The 20,000-nt window shown below is 38.0% G+C and overlaps 2 long non-coding RNA genes across 2 annotated transcripts in view; one reads left to right on the top strand and one right to left on the bottom strand.

Annotated features, from left to right (window-relative positions):
* The window catches only part of LOC118767279, a 156,843-nt gene that overhangs the window by 87,878 nt on the left and 48,965 nt on the right, over positions 1-20,000 (bottom strand). The window lies entirely within an intron of this gene.
* LOC118767280 lies at positions 12,431-17,974 on the top strand. The gene is made up of 2 exons (XR_005003187.1): positions 12,431-12,472; positions 17,840-17,974. It is a non-coding gene; the product is annotated as an uncharacterized LOC118767280 (long non-coding RNA).

Raw genomic sequence — 20,000 nt, 5'->3', positions numbered from 1 at the left:
TCCATATTATTTGTGGAGCAGATATCCAGTATGTTACCTGCCCTGGTTGGTTGGAGTACAATTTGTTCCATGTACAAAATGTTGATAAGGTTCAGGAGGGACTTCACCTGTCCTTGTTCGCATCGTGCCATTCCTGGGAGAGAATGGCCCTCAGGCCATCTGACATTGGGCAGATTGAAGTCTCCCTTAAGAAGTACCCTTATGTGTTGTTCTAATGTGACTAGAACTTCTATTTTTGTAAGGCAGTCTTCAAAGTTGCCTACATGATTCGGTGCATCTGGAGGGTGTTATGTAGTATATATAACTACATCGAGTTGTCTTATATGTACAGTTAGTGTGTCACTGAATTTGAGTGGGACGAAAGGACCTGGGTATGAGGTCTTCGTGGATGTACATAGCAACTCCACCATGACTCCGTTCTTTCTGTCGGTCCGTTATACAACATACTGTGGTATGTGTATTTCTGCATTTGCTATATCTGGTCTCGGGTGTGTTTCTGTAAGTGCTATGCTATTTGCTGTGGTGGTCATGTCCATGTATGTATATATGTGTATACATATATACACACACACACTTTATCTACATACATACATATATATATATATATATACACATACATACATATATATATACACATACATACATACATATATACACATACATACATACATATATACACATACATACATACATATATACACATACATACATACATATATTCACACATATATATATATATATATACACATACATATTCACATATAATATACATCATATTATATATATTATACACATACTATTTACATATATATATATACATACATACATATTCATATATATACATACATACATATATATATATATACATACATATACATACATACATATATATATATATACATACATATATATATATTCATATATATACATACATACATATATATATACATATATATTCATATATATACATACATACATATATTATATACATACATATATTCATATGTATACATACATACTATATATATATACATACATATATATCATATATATACATACATACATATATATATATATACATACATATAATTCATATATATATATACATACATACATATATAATATATACATACATATATATTCTATATATACATACATACATATATATAATACATACATATATATTCATATATATACATACATATATATATACATGCATATTATTCATATATATACATACATATTCATATATATACATACATACTATTCATATATAACATACATATTCATATATATACATACATACATATTCATATATATACATACATACATATTCATATATATATATACATACATATATATTCATATATATATACATACATATATATTCATACATACATATATATTCATATATATAACATACATATATATTCATATATATACATATATATATATTCATATATATACATACATATATATATATTCATATATATACATACATATATATATATTCATATATATACATACATACATATATATTCATATATATACATACATATATATTCATATATATACATATATATATATTCATATATATATATATACATACATACATATATATTCATATATATATACATACATCACTATATATTCATATATTATATACATACATACATATATATTCATATATATTACATACATACATATATATTCATAATCCATCCGAACGTGGCCGTAGTCTACCGCATCACTCGCCATCGTGCTGTGGGCACATAACAAACACCATCCGTCGTGGCCGTTTGCCAGCCTCATCTAGCACCTGTGTCGGTGGCACATAAAAGTAGTCAGTACCGCTTGTGGTACCAGTGCCGGTGGCACACAAGAATCCATCCGAACATGGCCGTAGTCAGTACCGCATCACTGGCCATCGTGCTGTGGGCACATAACAAACACCATCCGGTCGTGGCCGTTCGCAGCCTCATCTAGCACCTGTGTCGGTGGCACATAAAAACACCATCCGAAGACCCGGCAAGACTAGTCAGCCATAACCCAGGCCCCTACCTGGGACGTAGTCAGTCCACCTGTGCATACCTTCCTCCTTGTGATACTTGTGAAGGCCTGTTGAGGCAAGTGAAAATCAAAATCAAAATCAAATCAAAACAAATCAAAATAGATGAACATCAATGGAATTTGTATCTTTGTGGTACCAGTGCCGGTGGCACACAAGAGAAAACCATCCGAAAGTGGCCGTAGCCAGTACCGCATCGACTGGCCTCCGTGCTGTGGGCACATGACAAACACCATCCGATCGTGGCCGTTCGCCAGCCTCATCTAGCACCTGTGTCGGTGGCACAAAAAACACCATCCGAAGACCCGGCAACTAGTCAGGCCATAACCCATGCCCCTACCTGGGACGTAGTCAGTCCACCTGTGCATACCTTCCTTCTTGTGACACTTGTGAAGACCTGTTGAGGCAAGTGAAAATCAATCAAACAAATCAAAATAGATGAACATCAATGGAATCTGTATCTTTGTGGTACCAGTGCCGGTGGCACACACTTTGTGGTACCAGTGCCGGTGGCACACACTTTGTGGTACCAGTGCCGGTGGCACACAAGAGAACCATCCGAACGTGGCCGTAGCCAGTTCCGCATCAACCGGCCTCCGTGCTGTGGGCACGTAACAAACACCATCCGATCATGGCCGTTCGCCAGCCTCATCTGGCACCTGTGTCGGTGGCACATAAAAACACCTTCCGAAGACCCGGCAAGACTAGTCAGTCCACCTGTGCATACCTTCCTTCTTGTGACACTTGTGAAGACCGGTTGAGGCAAGTGAAAATCAAATCAAAATAGACAAAATAGATGAACATCAATGGAATTTGTATCTTGTGGTACCAGTGCCTGTGGCACACAAGAAATCCATCAGTGCCGTAGTCAGTGCGGTGGGCACATGACAAACCCATCCGATCGTGGCCGTTCGCCAGCCTCATCTAGCACCTGTGTCGGTGGCACATAAAAACACCATCCGAAGACCCGGCAAGACTAGTCAGCCCATAACCCATGGCCCCTACCTGGACGTAGTCAGTCCACCTGTGCATACCTTCCTTCTTGTGACACTTGTGAAGACCTGTTGAGGCAAGTGAAAATCAAAACAAATCAAAATAGATGAACATCAATGGAATTTGTATCTTTGTGGTACCAGTGCCGGTGGCACGTGGCACATAAGAAAACCATCCGAACGTGGCCGTAGCCAGTACCGCATTGACTGGCCTCCGTGCTGTGGGCACGTAACAAGCACCATCCGATCGTGGCCGTTTGCCAGCCTCATCTGGCACCTGTGTCGGTGGCACATAAAAACACCATCCGAGCGTGGCCGTCTGCCAGCCTCGTCTGGCACCTGTGTCGGTGGCACATAAAAACCACCATACGAGCGTGGCCGTCTGCCAGCCTCGTGGCACCTGTGTCGGTGGCACATAAAAAACACCATCCGAGCGTGGCCGTCTGCCAGCCTCGTCTGGCACCTGTGTCGGTGGCACATAAAATCACCCACTACACTCTCGGAGTGGTTGGCGTTAGGAAGGGCATCCAGCTGTAGAAACACTGCCAGATCTGACTGGACTGGTGCAGCTTCGGCTCCCCAGACCCCAGTTGAACCGTCCAACCATGCTAGCATGGAAAGCGGACGTTAAATGAGATGATGATGATGATGATACATACATACATATATATTCTATATATATACATACATACATAGATATATCATATATACATACATATATATTCATATATATACATACATATATATTCATATATATACATACATATATATTCATATATATACATACATATATATTCATATATATATATATATACATACATACATATATATTCATATATATATACATACATACATATATATTCATATATATATATATATACATACATATATATTCATATTATACATACATAACATACATATATATTCATATATATACATACATACATACATATATATTCATATATAATACATACATACATATTCATATATATATACATAACTACATATATATTCATATATATACATACATATATGTCTATATATATATATATATATATATATATATATATATACAACACACACAAAGACATACAGAACAAATATGAAAAGCGGTAACCAAGGTTCTCAACTTTGTTACACGTAGAAATTTGTGATGATAGAGACGGTGGTGATGAAGGGAGGGAAGTGGTGGTGACGGTTGGCAGTGGAGCGGGGGGGGGATTATATTCCCCTCCCCCACTAATTTCCATCTTATTTGATTTCTTTAATGCCAAAAACACAGAACGGGTGGGGATAGTGAGACCATCTTCAGCTCTGACCAAATTACACATATTTACACTCTCACATAAAACACGCACACACACAGCCTGAAGCTTAATCAGATAAGAAAGCACCAGTGTAGCCTGATTCCTCTAAAGAACACTTATAACAGTTCAAGACATTCCATACTCGACTTTCCTTTTACACAACTCTGGGTGCAATGGTATCATCATACGACTAACACCATTGGTTAGAGTGGCACAAAAACCAGACTGTTACTTCAAAGGACCTTGGCCCAGAAAATTGCAACCAATTTTTTTGGTTTTTTTTTTTTTGCCTTTCTTTAGAACAGATTTTATTTGTTTGCCATTATTTTTTTAATAATTTTTTGCTTTTTATTTTTTAAATTCTATTTATTTATTTTTTAACATCTACAATCACTTCATTTCAAGTATGACTTGCTTCAGTGTTTTCTTAATGTAATAACAAAACGAAGCTAAGTCAGAATAAGCTAATGATGTGAGATGTTCATCTTTTCCATGTTGGGTAGAATGTATGTTGTGTGCCAAGAGACACAGACAAATGTATTTGCTGTTTGTTCCTTCTCAAGCCATGCCTGGCTCATAAGGGCCGGTTTCCCGGTTTCTTGGCGTATAGGTTTCTTGGCCGGTCCGTCACAGGTGAGCTGCAAGATGCAGGAGAAAAAAGTGAGAGAATGTTGTGACGAAAGAGTCAGCAGAAGTTCGCCATTACCTTCTGCTGGAGCCGCGTGGAGCTTAGGTGTTTTCGCTCATAAACACACACATCACCCGGTCTGAAATTCGAACCTGCAATCCCTCGACCGTGAGTCCGCTGCTCTAACTACTAGGCCATGTGCCTCCACGGACAAATGTATGTATGTATGTATATATGGATGGATGGAGGTATGGCTCGATGGGGTGGTGGGTAGCAGTTTAGAGACAACACTATCACTATTCTCGTCTCCATTTTAATAATACAGATTCTGAATATTTTTGCAGGTCCTACCATTCCTCCTCTTTTAATCTGTATCAGCTTGCCTTTATTCAAGTAACTGACATGTCACTCAAAAAGACAGAGTGTTGTAGGAATGACTGTTATATCATGGTTTTTGAATTCCATGTCAGCCCAGGTCAAGCATAGCGATAACCAAATGGGATCCAGCCATAACCATACTGTCAGGTAGACTTTCTGCATACCTAAATTAAGCTTTGTCCAAAGTGGCTTTCCTTGTAAGATAGGCATGACTGTATGGTCAAGAAGTTAAGGAGTCTGTTTCTTAACCATATGGATTCAAGTTCAACTGCACTATACAGCACCTTCAGCAAGTACCTTACTATAGTCCTGGACCAACCAAAGCCCCATGAGGGGATTTGGTGGACAAACTGAAAGAAGCCATCATATATATATATATATATATATATATATATATATATATATGCATACATACATACACATACATATATAGGAGTGGCTGCGTGGTAAGTAGCTAGCTTACCAACCACATGGTTCTAGTTCAGTCCCACTGCATGGCACCTTGGGCAAGTGTCTTCTACTATAGCCTTGGGCAAACCAAAGCCTTGTGAGTAGATTTGGTAGATGGAACTGAAAGAACCCGTCGTATATATGTATGTATATATATATATATATATATTAATGTGTGTGTGTTTGTGTGTCTCTGTTTGCCCCCCCCCCCCCGCAAACATCGCTTGACAACCGATGCTGGTGTGTTTACATCCCCATAACTTAGCAGTTCAGCAAAAGAGACTGCTAGAATAAGTACTAGGCTTACAAAAAATAAGTCCTGGGGGCAATTTGTTCGACTAAAGGAGGTGCTCCAACATGACTGCAGTCAAATGACTGAAACAAGTAAAAGAGTATAATATATATATATATATATATATATATATATTATATAGGCACGGAGTGGCTGTGTGGTAAGACATGGTTCCAAGTACAGTCCCTCTGCGAGGCACATTGGGCAAGTGTCTTCTACTATAGCCTTGGGCCAACCAAAGCCTTGTGAGTGGATCTGGTAGAAGAAACTGAAAGAAACCCATCATATATATGTATGTGTGTGTCAATGTTAGTGTGTTTACATCCCCGTAGCCTAGTGATTCAGCAAAAGAGACAGAATAAGTACTACGCTTACAAAGAATAAGTCCTGGGGTCGATTTGTTCAAATAAAGGTGGTGCTCCAGCATGGCCACAGTCAAATGACTGAAACATGTAAAACAATAAAAGAATGTATATATATTTGTATTTGGAAGAAGTAACAGAGTGATCCAGGTTCAAGAGTTCCATGTGTTAGCACTTATGAAACTTGAATCACTGTTATTTCTCCTAAATAAAAAAATACACATATACTCATATTTTGAGTTCAATTTTTCCTGTTTGCATCAACGTGTGTGTGTGTGTGTGTGTGTGTAAATGAGAGTGAGTGTCTCTCTTAACATTCTGTGAGGGTTGAAGAATGGTCACCAAATTACAAGCCACCTCATTTGTTTCCAATCTACAGTCGCCTTACTGGCACTTGAGCCCTGTGTTGGTAGGGTGCTAAGAGCACCATCCGAGCGTGATCATTGCCAGCATCGCCTTACTGGCACCTGTGCTGGTGGCATGTGTAAAAAGATTTGAGCGAGGTCGTTGCCAGTACCACCTGACTGGCACCCGAGCCGATGGCACGTAAAAAGCACCCACTACACTCTCGGAGTGGTTGGCGTTAGGAAGGGCATCCAGCTGTAGAAACTCTGCCAGATCAAGATTGGAGCCTGGTGCAGCCATCTGGTTCACCAGCCCTCAGTCAAATCATCCAACCCATGCTAGCATGGAAAGCAGACGTTAAACAACGATGATGATGATGATGATGATGAACGAAAAACATGTTTTTGGAAATGTGTGAGGATTAGTGATGGAAATGGTATACAACTATAAAGAGGCTGCCAGTAAGAAAAAGCAAATGTTAAAACAATGATGATGAGGAGGACAGAAGGATGGGATTTGAGGGACATTGGCTGTTATTTCTCGTGGCTGTAGCAAAATAGGGTAATGCAGGACTGCACTAGACAAGGCTCAAAACAATCTGACTGTAGATGAGAAACAGGTAATAGCAGAGGTACACAAACTCATAGAAAAAAGACCGATTCATTAGAGGTGAGAGCAGAGAACCTATCAAGGAAATGACATGTAGCTTCATTAGTGTACCACAACCAAAGATCAAAAGCTTATTACACAAGAATGTGTTACGCCTGAATGAGCAGCAGTTAAGAAAACCAGACTGTAACAACAAACAAAAGTGTATTTAAAGTACCAGAGACTGACTGCTGTTTAGACAGTAGTGTTTTTGTTATATAAGAATAACAACTGACATCTTCTCTGTAATGAAGGGATATAAAAGAAAGAAAGAAAGAAAGAAAGAGATCTACATCTCTATGCTGAAATATGTAAGTAGAAAACAAGCAAATTTAACAGTATTTACTTAAGTACAACACAATCTCTAACATGATGTGGGCTCCAAACTGAGTCTAAAAGTGAGTAAATATTTCATCCTGTTAACTTATATATGTTACTGGTTAGAAGAGAAAGGGATTTAAAAAAATTCAGGCAGATATCAATGAAGCACTCAGCTTTAAAAGAATTTGGTTAAGAATATCCAACGATTAGACACCAGTAAATGTAAGTAGAATTATGCATCCAAAGTAAGTCTTCATGCGTGACAAGTAAGACCAAATATATGTAAGTGATAAGTGCCAACACATGGAATTTGTGACCTGAGTCACTCAGCTGTTTCTGCTAAATATTAATAAGAAAATATAGGCACAGGTGTGGCTGTGCAGTAAGAAGCTTGCTTCCCAACCACATAGTTCCGGGTTCAGTCCCACTGCATGGCACTTTGGGCAAATGTCTTTTACTGTAGCCTTGGGCCAATCAAAGTCTTGTGAGTGGATTTGGTAGATGGAAACTGAAAGAAGCCTGTTGTATGTGCGTGTGTGTGTATATAATGATAATAATAATAATCATTGTCATTTAACGTCTGCTTTCCACGCTGGCATGGGTTGGATGGTTTGACTGAGAGCTGGACATGGAAAAATATTGCCCCTGCTTGGAAGCAGTTGAGTGTTGGTTACAGGAATGGCATCCAGTACCAGATAATCCGCTTCAATGAATACTGCAAGCCTGGGAAATTGGATGTTAAATTGATGATGAGATGATGATGATAACGACAATGCCTACTAATAGGACAAACACGCTCAAGAGTGATAGTAACACTGCATGCTTTCTTTACCAGTGGTACACAACCATTTTTGGTCCTGATGTTTAGAATTAATTTACTCACAATACTAGTGAGTAAATATGGTAAATAAAAACGAAGCTAACGAAGGTGTACTAGTTTTAAATGTAACGAACGTCATTGAAGTAAAAGTACAAGAGTCTTTGTTAGATTCAAAGACAAATGAATCTTCTGGTTGGTTGGTCAACTGAAATGAAATGCTGGCTCACAGATTCAGCTGGGCATTCCACCAATAGAGGTATCTACGACTGGAAGAATTAATCTAATGTAACAAAGACTTTGAATTAATAACAAATACAGTCCACCCAATGAACTTCCAGAGAATTTTTATCAACTCAATTTCAAATTGCAAAGCATAAGCACAACAAAGTATTTGGTAAAAGACATTTCCCCAAAATGCCACAGAATAGGATCAAACAAGAGACTGTAAGATTCCTTACGAAGCTTAGATTGGCTACACCCACTACACTCACAAATATATATACAAAAATACACACATATCACCCTATAAATTAGTATATCCAAATAGTATGTCTATATGTATATATATGTGTGTGTGTGTGTGTGTGTGTGTATTGTATTATCTGGATGTAGTAATTTACAAGAACATCTTATTTTTATTGCATTAAATGGTAGCAATTAAGCAATTATTTAATTTAACAAATCTAATCACTACATTTATCTCCTAAAAGATATTATATATTTTAAAATCTACAAATCATTGAATGGAATTAGAAAAGTGTAAAATTAAAATGAAAAACAGATACAAGCAAAAAAAAAAAAAGAATTCAAAAACAAAAAAAACAACAAAAGAAAAATAATTATATATTAAATCTTCAAGAATAACAGGTATTCATTTTAAGTAAATTCTCTATGCAAAACTTGATAAAATTCAGTGGCTTTCTCATTCATGCATTTTCTATCAATTCTTAATGAAATTTTGGAGTGATATTGATATAATTAGTGTCATTGTGACATTTCACAGAAATGACAATAAGTCACAGTCACCATACACACTCACACACATACACACACACACACATATATATATATATATACACATATATTAACACACACATCCAGAGTGATGTCATTCCTGTTTTCTAATAGTGTGCTAGCACTAGCATCTATCAATCCTTTGAAAAAAACAAAACAAAGGAAGTTGTATTACTTAAATACATAAAACTATTTAAAATACCATTATAATTTATTTATTTATTTATTTTATGATTCCACCAAGAATATGAATAGGCGTAGACATGTCCGTGTGGTAAGAAGCTTGCTTCCCAATCAAATGGTTCCCAGTTCGGTCCCACTACATGCCAAGTGTTTTCTACAAGAGCCTCGAGACGACCAAAGCCTTGAGAGTGGATTTGGTAGACAGAAACTGAAAGAAGCCCATAGTGTATGTATATATATATATATATATATATATATATATATGTATGTATTATCATCATCATCATCGTTTAATGTCTGTCTTCCATGCTGGTATGGGTTGGAAGGTTTGACTGAGGTCTGGAAAGTCAGCAGCTGCAGCACCAGGCTCCAATCTGATCTGGCAGAGTTTCTACAGCTGGATGCCCTTCCTAATGCCAACCACTCTGTGAGTGCAGTGGGCGCTTTTTATGTGTCACCGGCACGGGAGCCAGTCAGGTGACCCTGGCATCGATTACGTTTGGATAGTACATTTTATGTGCCTCCGGCATGTGAGCCAGTCGGTGGGGCACTGGCATCGACCACATTCAGATGGTGCTTTTTACATGCCACTGGCACCGGAGCCAGACAGGGGCCACTGGCCCAGCTACAATTTTGGTTTTACTCAACTGTGTGTGTCTGTATGTGTTTGTACCTCAACACCACTATTTGACAACTGGTTTTGGTGTGTTTGTGTCCTTGTGACTTAGTGGTTCATCAAAAGAGACTGACAGAATAAGTACCAGCCTTGAAAAGTAAGTACTGAGGTCAATTCATTCAATCAAAAATTCAGGGTGGTGCTCCAGCATGGCTGCAGCCTGATGACAATGTCTGTGTGTGTTTTGATTAATAATGAGCAGAACTTACAGAGTGACTCAAGGGGTGATAGTTTCAGGTGTTGGTACTTATTGAAAAATCATGTTTTGAGTTTATATTTTCCTATTTGAATCTCAAATCTGTGTGAGTGTGTGTGTATTTGTGTGTGTGTCATCATCATCATTCTCATCATTTTTTAACGTCCGCTTTCCATGCTAGCATGGGTTGGACGATTTAACTGAGGGCTGGTGAACCAGATGGCTGCACCAGGCTTCAATCTTGATCTGGCAGAGTTTCAACAGCTGGATGCCCTTCCTAACACCAACCACTCCGAAAGTGTAGTGGGTGCTTTTATGTGCCAGTCAGGAGGTACTGGCAACAACCTCGCTTGAATCTTTTACACATGCCACCGGCACAGGTGCCAGTAAGGCGATGCTGGTAACGATCACGCTCGAATGGTGTCTTTTACGTGCCACTGGCATGAGGAGCCGGTTAGCCACTCTGTCAATGATCACACTCGTATGGTGCTCTTTGCACCCCGCTAGCACGGATACCAGTCATCAATTTGGAAACAGTCTTACACTTCTGAGTTTCACCTGTAGGTGTACAGGGATTCTTTAGACCAAGTTACGATTTGTGAAGCTCAGAGCAGCAAAAAGACTGACTGAACCAAAATAAAACATATTAGTCTCCACTATGATATTGAGTACTCTTTTTCCAACAGTTAAACACTAAACACACACACATTCCTGGTTGAATTATAAAAACAACTAAGTAAATTTCGGCCTGTATTTAAACTGGGTTTGTGTATTTAACTCATACACGACTTACTTCTTCGTTTCTTCTTCAAATGTCTGATTGAAGCGAGCACTACATCAGAAAATAGAAAATGACATGGCTATCAAAATAAACTGAAAAAAAGCAATGATTGACGTGTTATTTAAAGGAAAGACCTGACATGACATTAGGTAGAGACACGTCTTTACCGTTTTACCTACTGACATGTTAGGAGGTAAAGAAAGACTTTCCTTTGTCAGTAAGCGAAGACATGCTGACAAAGAGGAGAGCAGGACAAAAATATAAAAAAGGGAGAAGTTATTACCTTGTAAAGGAATAAACAGAATGAAGAATAAAAAAAAAAAACACGAACACCACCCCCTGTATAAAGACATCCACATTCTCATCATTTTATATCCATTTTGTTTTTTTTTTTTTGTTCCTATGCTTGCATGGGCTCAACAGGTCTTCTCCATCACAGAATTTTGCCATTGCCATATCTGTGGTTGCAATATCTTTGCCATATCCGTGGTTGCAAAGCTATTTAAGCAATGTTTCCATGGATGGTTAATGGGTATCTATGAAAGGGTAGCACCCACTGTTATCCTCAAAGTAAATGCATATTAAAAGAAATTATTATTGGCGAAATGCTTGGCGGTATTGCGTTTGCCGTTGCATTCTGAATTCAAATTTCGCCGAGGTTGACTTTGCCTTTCATCCTTTCGGGATCGATAAATAAAGTACCAGTTTCGCACTGGGGTCGATGTAATCGACTTAATCCCTTTGTCTGTCCTTGTTTGTCCCCTCTGTGTTTAGCCCCTTGTGGGCAGTAAAGAAATATATTATTATTATTATTATTATGCTTTTGGGGTTGATAAAATAAGTACCAGTTGAACACTGGGTTTGACATAATCAACTCAACCCCTCACCCCACAAAATTGCTGTCCTTGTGGCAAATTTTGAAACTATAATCATTATTATTATTGTTGTTATTATTATTATTATTATTATTATTTCGACTGTCACTACGTTCTGAGTTCAAATTCCGCCGTGGTCGACTCTGCCTTTCATCCTTTCGGGGTCGATTAAATAGGTACCAGTGAAACACAGGGGTCAATGTAATTGACTTAATCCCTTCCCTCAAATTTCAGACCTTATGCCTAAAGTAGAAAGGGTTATTATTATTATTATTATTATTATTACAACTACTACTAAGGTGGCAAGCTGGCAGAATCATTAGCATGCCCGGCAAAGTGTTTGGCTGTATATCATCTGTCTTTACATTCTGCCATTGTCGACTTTCATCCTTTCTGGGGTCAAATAAATTAAGGACCAGAGCAACACTGGAATTAATGTCATCGACTAGTGCCCCTCATCCCATGCTGGGGGAAATGCTTAGTAGCATTTTGTCCAACATTGCATTCTGAGTACAAATTCAAACGAGGTCAACTTTGCCATTCATGTCTATTTCTTTACTACCCACAAAGGGGCTAAACACAGAGGGGGCAAACAAGGACAGACAAACGGATTAAGTCGATTACATCGACCCCCAGTGCGTAACTGGTACTTAATTTATCGACCCCGAAAGGATGAAAGGCAAAGTCGACCTCGGCAGAATTTGAAACTCAGAACGTAACGACAGACGAAATACGGCTACGCATTTCACCCGGCGTGCTAACATTTCTGCCAGCTCACCGCCTTTCATATCCTTTCAGGGGTCGAACTGACTGATGCCCCCTGTCCTGAAATTGTTGGCCTTGCGTCAAAATTTGAAACCATTATTATCGGCATCGGCATATCTTGTTTTAAGCTAAAGACAATGAAAGAAGCGGGAGAAAGAGAGAAACAGATAAAGAGGAAGAGTCTTGTGATGATGGAATGTGAATGAAAATTATGCCTGCCGCATATACACACACACACGATAATGCAGACAAACACACACATACACGTAGAGGGAGAGGGAGAGGTAATAAGATGCTTCTCACAAACAAAGTATTCTTAATTCTTATTAATATATATGCATTTGTGTGTGTGTGTGTGTATATATGTGTGTGTGTGTGTGTGTATATATGTAAGTGTGTGTGTATGTGTGTGTATATATATATATATATATATATATATGTGTATAATGAGTATATATGTATGTGTGTATATGTATATGTGTGTGTGTATATATATATGTATGTATATGTGTATATATGTATGTATTTATCTATGCATGTGTCTGTACATATATATATATATATATATGTATATGTGTATATATGTATGTATTTATCTATGCATGTGTGTCTATGTATGTATGTATGTATGTATGTATATATATATGTGTGTGGACTAATGTGTTGGTGAACCATTGCCAACTTTTCATGAGCTGAGAAAGACTTGAGGAAGTTTGGAAATGCAGGAAGAAAGAAATTTTGGTAACATTCCACCACACCTCTCTAGAAAATACGTATATGGTATGTGAGGAAGAAAACAGGAACTTTTAAAACAAACAATTAAAACTGGAAAGTAGCATTTCAAAATGTTTTCTAATGGAATTGGTACTGAGTGAGGAATATCTGCAAAAAAGATAAAGACAAATAACTATTTTGTTCTTGTCTGATAGAGAAGACTTTTAACCAAAGGTGTTCCTGATATGACCATCCTGTCTTGATTTCAGATAGTGTATCAAAAACAGTATTATACAATGTGCTCTTTTTTTAAAGACACAGTAGGGTGTTATTTGAAGATTTAGCTGCTACTTCAAGCAAGTCAATAGGTCACTATCATCTTAGATTCTTATCTTTGTATGTATGTTTATGTTATGTATGTTTTCATGTGTATGTATGTGTATGTACACATACAATTATACATACACACACACACACAGACACATACGCATGCACACACACACACTATCAGCATTATCTGTTAATGTCTGTTTTCCATGCTGGCATGGGTTGAATGGTTTGAGAGGATACAAGTCTCAGGACTGCTTTGAGCTCTAATATCAGCTTTGACATAGTTTCTATGGTTGGATGCCATTCCTAAAATTCCTGATGTTTTTAAATTATCTTCTCTTCGAAAGAAGAGTAAACAAATGCCTTGAGGTGATAGCAACTAATTCCAAATAAGGTGATTCAATATCAAGAATTTCTCCAAAACTGACACACCATTCAAGAAAAAGATGTGTCCACGGCTGTCCAGTTGTCTACAAACAATTAGACTGTTTTTTCAAGAACTGACCTCACAGTATCATGACCACCAATATTATGAACACATAAGGAGTTGAATACCCTAACCTTTAGCCAGACAGTATGTATGTATTCTTGTGTGTATATGTATAGCCACTGAATTTGGTTAAAAAGAGATGATTAGCAATGGCTAGAAGAATCTCTATATATATAAACAGCAAAATGCCTGTGTGTGTGTGTGTATCCTTTATATAAATCCACAATTTTTCAGTTAGAGGTCTCATACTTTCTATGGTCATTCAAAACCACCCAAGGGTGGTTGTGCACTCTTTACATTTCCCCAGCCATTAAAACGTCAATAGAAATGACTTTTTTGTGAATTTTCTATTCAAAACCCAATCAAAATGCCCAAAACTTGATACACCAATTGAATGCCAGCTAGCTGTATGTGATTGGTCGGAGATTTGGACAGTACTCGCATTATGTGCACACGCACGCAGCTGTATATGCATACACTAGCACTATGACCTGGCAACACCGGGTCATAGTGCAAGTATTTGAATAAAAGAACACAGAAGAATATAGTAAAACTTCAGTAATGAACACATCACTTATTCAAATTTTGAACTATCAGGACAAGTTCTCACAGTTCCATTATTAAATTCGTTTTGCCTTCTTTTAAGTTACAATCAGATCAGTTATCCAAACAACATATTCTCAGCTCATCTCATTTGGACAATCAGGAATTAACTATGTCTGTGTAAGTATGCTTTTCTGATAATGTAGGGCAGGACATACAAGATTCTTTGCCTTATAAACTACTCTGGACAAATCTTAAAATGCAAAGTCTGCAGTTTGAAGCACTTCTATTTTCTGTTTACTATCATCATCAATAGGAGTTAGATCGTCAAAGGAAAAGTTACTCCCCATAGATTAGCATCAGATTGTTTTGGGGTAAGTGATTGAATGCAAATCACATTTCGAAATAAATCCATTTTTAACCCTTTGACATTTAACCCTTTCATTACCAACCTGGCTGAAATTGGCTCTGAGTACAAATGTCTTGTTTTCATAAGTTTTAAATCAAAATTTTCCACCAAACCTTAGTCACAATTTATGTTCCTAACACTAGCTTAATGGTAACTAAGTTATTTTACTAAATTCTTTGTTATATTTAAAAATAATTGAAAGAAACACAGAGCATCTCAAAATAAACGGTAACAAAAGGGTTAACCATTGATATCCAGCCCAAATGTTCTACCTTACTGTATGATTAAACCAGCCAGATCCAGCCTATCACACCTCCCCTACAGTGTCATTCTAAATATAAACAGTCGCACCACTATGAAATAATGCATGATTAATTGAACACAATGTAAATAAATAAGCATTTACATTTGACAGAGGAATCTAAGTGCTGAACGGTTAATGGAAACAGTTGGAAGGAGTTCAGTCGACCAAATCCAAATGACAAGGCTTCGGTTGGCTTGGAATTGTAGTGGAAGACACTAGCCAAAGGTGCCACACAGTGGGGCCGAGTCCAGAACCATAGTTAGGAAGCAAACTTCTTACCACACAGACACACCTGTGCCTATATATATATATGTGTGTGTGTATAGATATGCCACTCACAATGAAATATGATGACTTGGTAACATGTATCATGTTTTTTTGCTAATTGTTTCTGGCACCTGTGCAGTCACATGCAAACACAAGACAACCCCCCTTGGTGCTTCTCCTCGGGGATCAGTAGAATATCCAGGATGTGACAATTGAAATGACAGAAGGCTTCACTGGTTCTAGACTGGTAATAGTGTTAAGGCGGCGAGCTGGCAGAATCGTTAGCACGCCAGGCGAAATGCTTAGCAGTATTTCGTCTACCACTACGTTCTGAGTTCAAATTCCTCCGAAGTCGACTTTACCTTTCATCCTTTCGGAGTCAATTAAATAAGTACCAGTTAATCACTGGGGTCAACATAATCGACTTAATCCGTTTGTCTGTCCTTGTTTGTCCCTTCTGTGTTTAGCCACTTGTGGGCAGTAAAGAAATAGGTAATAGTGTAGTACACCAGAGTAGACTGAAACAACACAAAATTAAGTGCTTTGCTTTCAAAGACTAAACAACACACTGCTTAGTGTAGGAAAATCGAACCCTGTGTCTCATGATCACAGTCCAGAGCACTAATCACTCAACCACACACACACACACACCACCCAATGTATATGTGCCTCTGTGTGTGTGTGTGTGTGTGTGTGTGTGTGTGTGTGTGTGTTGGAAGAAATATGGCTGCTACATCTAGCAGGTCACAAGACAAGAGTGAAACTCCCTTGTTGGTTTGGGTCTAGCATGTTATACTGTTGCATGACCCACTTTTCTTAATATGACATAGAGAGAGAGAGGGAGAGAGAGAGAGAGAGATACATAGATATAAATAAAATGCATTTTAGCATATGCAAGCTGTTGATGAATGTAAGTGCTTTTGCATACGTGCATGTGCACATAATCAAATTTAAGTCACAAGGTAACTGCTACAATAGAATCAGAGAAACTTGTTTATCATAACGAATACAGTGTGCGCCATATCAAGTCCTTAACGTGAGCCGATATTACCATCCCCACCACCGACAACTGGACAAACCAGGTCTGCAATGTCATAAGCAAAATGTCTTGGCACCAACCAAGAATGTTCTGCAGGAGATTAATATCTATATCCTGTTTAAACAACAAAATCTGTAAACTCATTCAGGACACGGACAGGGAATTTTAACACCCAGCAGTTGATATACTGTCAACAGACTCACTGTATGTATATATATATATATATATATATTTACAAGCAAATAAATATACACACTTATGCTGTATTCCTATCACTGCTGTTAATGTTACTTATCCTTTAACTAAACTCTACAAGGAAACTAACCGCCTCTGTATCTAACGGGCCGAGAGAGTCTTGCTTTGTCGTCTCTTTTACTCTTTTACTCGTTTCAGTCATTTTGACTGCGACCATGCTGGAGCACCGCCTTTTAGTCGAGCAAAATGACCCCAGGACTTATTCTTTGTAAGCCTAGTACTTATTCTATCGTTCTATTTTGCCGAACCACTAAGTTACGGGGACGTAAACACACCAGCATCGGTTGTCAAGTGATGACGTGGGGGAGGGGGGAACAAACAGAGACACATGAACACACACATATATATCTCATTCTCTCATCTACTTGTTTCAGTCATTTGACTGAGGTCGACTTTGCCTTTCATCCTTTCGGGGTCGATTAAATAAGTACCAGTTATGCACTGGGGAGGTTGATGTAATCGACTTAATCCCCTTGCCTGTCCTGTTTGTCCCCAATATGTTTAGCACCCTCGTGGGCAATATCAATCAAAAATCAATGGAAATTGTAGTTGTAATACCAGTGCCGGTGGCATGTAAAAGAACCATCTGAACGTGGCTGTTGCCAGCGCCGCCTCAGCACCGGTGGCATGTAAAAAGCACCAACCGATCGTGGCCTTTGCCAGCCTCCGGTGGCACGTAAAAAGCACCCACTACACTCACGAAGTGGTTGGCATTAGGAAGAGCATCCAGCTGTAGAAACACTGCCAGATCAGACTGGGCCTGGTGCAGCCTCCTGGCTTCCCAGACCCCAGTCAAACTGTCCAACCCATGCTAGCATGGAAAGTGGACGTTAAACGATGATGATGATGATATTTGTTACTGTCACTGTCAACCATTTCCAAGCAAAGTAGTGTTTTTATCTGTAGTACAGACAGGTTTTCACAGAAGATTGTGAACAAAAGTCACTAACAGTAAAGCATGCTCACAATTAATGCATGATGTCAACACTATGAAAAACAGACACACACACACACACCACACAATGGGCTTCTTTCAGTTTCCAACTGTCAGATTCACCTACAAAACTTTGGTCAACCATATTCTATAAAAAGAATACACTCTATTGAACGCATTCAGGCAAGGCGCCAACAGAAAGAATAACTTTATCTCTTCTTTCTTCTCAGTAGTCTCGAAAGACAAAAGGGCTCATAAAGATTGTCATTCATTTTCTGACAAATCCATAAGATTTAACTCTCAAATATGTATAAAAAAGGTATCAAAACTTGGTAAGTAATGTGTGTGTATATGTATGTATGTATGTATGTATGTATGTATGTATATATATATATATATAATAGTAAATGCCAAAATGAATTTCTGTGTGTCAGTGTGTCACACTTTGACTCCCGCTATTGCTATTCAATGACATTTCTTCTACTCCTCTTTCTAGGGTGAGGGTAATGGTAGGCATAAGGCAGTGAGGGTGGTAGTAGGCTGACAGTTGAGATGGTAATGGAGTGATAGTAATAGTATGAGCTATAGTTGTGATAGAGGCAGAAGCGACGGTGATGATGGCGGTGGCAGTAGTGAGGCGGTCAAGCATGACGGCGATAGAAAGGGACATGAAAGACAATGGTGATGGTGATGGAGGGGAAGGCAGCGAAGTCAAAGGTGTTGATAGTGGTGGCGTCAGAAGTCTGAACGGCGTGTGTGTATGGCAGTTGTGGTGGCGATAGTGGTGATCGTTGAAAACAATCAACAGAAACAAAGAGGTTAGACAGAAAAAAAAATTGCACTGACCCCGATGGGAAGGGAAACGAAAAATGTTGTTTATCATGAAGCTTTGCAGTAAGTAGTTCCAAGTTCACATATCTATCATTGTGTTTGATTGATGAAAATTGTTCATTGCTTGAAAAATATAGGTCAAGTTAATAAAATTTAACATGTACCTAATGCATGAAGTGTCATTATTGGACTCAAGGCCCAATGAAGAGCCCTCCACAGAAACCAGCTTAAAAGCCACCCAATAGCAGGTTATAAGCTAGTATAAATGTAAACATATATATATATATATAAAAATCTTCATAATATTAAAATTCTAGAGGTGTTTGTGTATACCGAAATATCTGAGAAATAGATATTTATTTCATTTCTTTTTTTGCATATTTATTTTCATTACTACCTCAGCAGTGCAGTACAAATATCTGTGATATTTGGACCTCTATTATTAACAAAAGCGATTAAACACAATTTTTGTTGTTATTGCTTCCATGACATCGACACATACAGAATACATTACACATATAATAAATGTCATGGTATATCAACTCAACACAACACACGGCCACTATCTGTGAATATACACCCACACACAGTCTTCACACTCTCTAAGAGAAAAAAAATGTCAACTATGACAGACACAATATTTTTAAATGAATGTGATTTCAAAAATGTAAGTTGTTTGTACAGTAAGCATTTATACCTTAGCTTCTCTTTAACAGACATTTTAATGTTTTTTTTTAGATTATTTTCTAGTGAATTGCAATATTTCACTTTGACTCTCAGAAC

This window comes from Octopus sinensis, linkage group LG20 (assembly GCF_006345805.1).
Source record: "Octopus sinensis linkage group LG20, ASM634580v1, whole genome shotgun sequence".
In the NCBI taxonomy this organism is placed as follows: Eukaryota; Metazoa; Mollusca; class Cephalopoda; order Octopoda; family Octopodidae; genus Octopus; species Octopus sinensis.
Note: the sequence above shows the minus strand (reverse complement) of the source record. Positions and strands in the feature narration are given on the sequence as shown.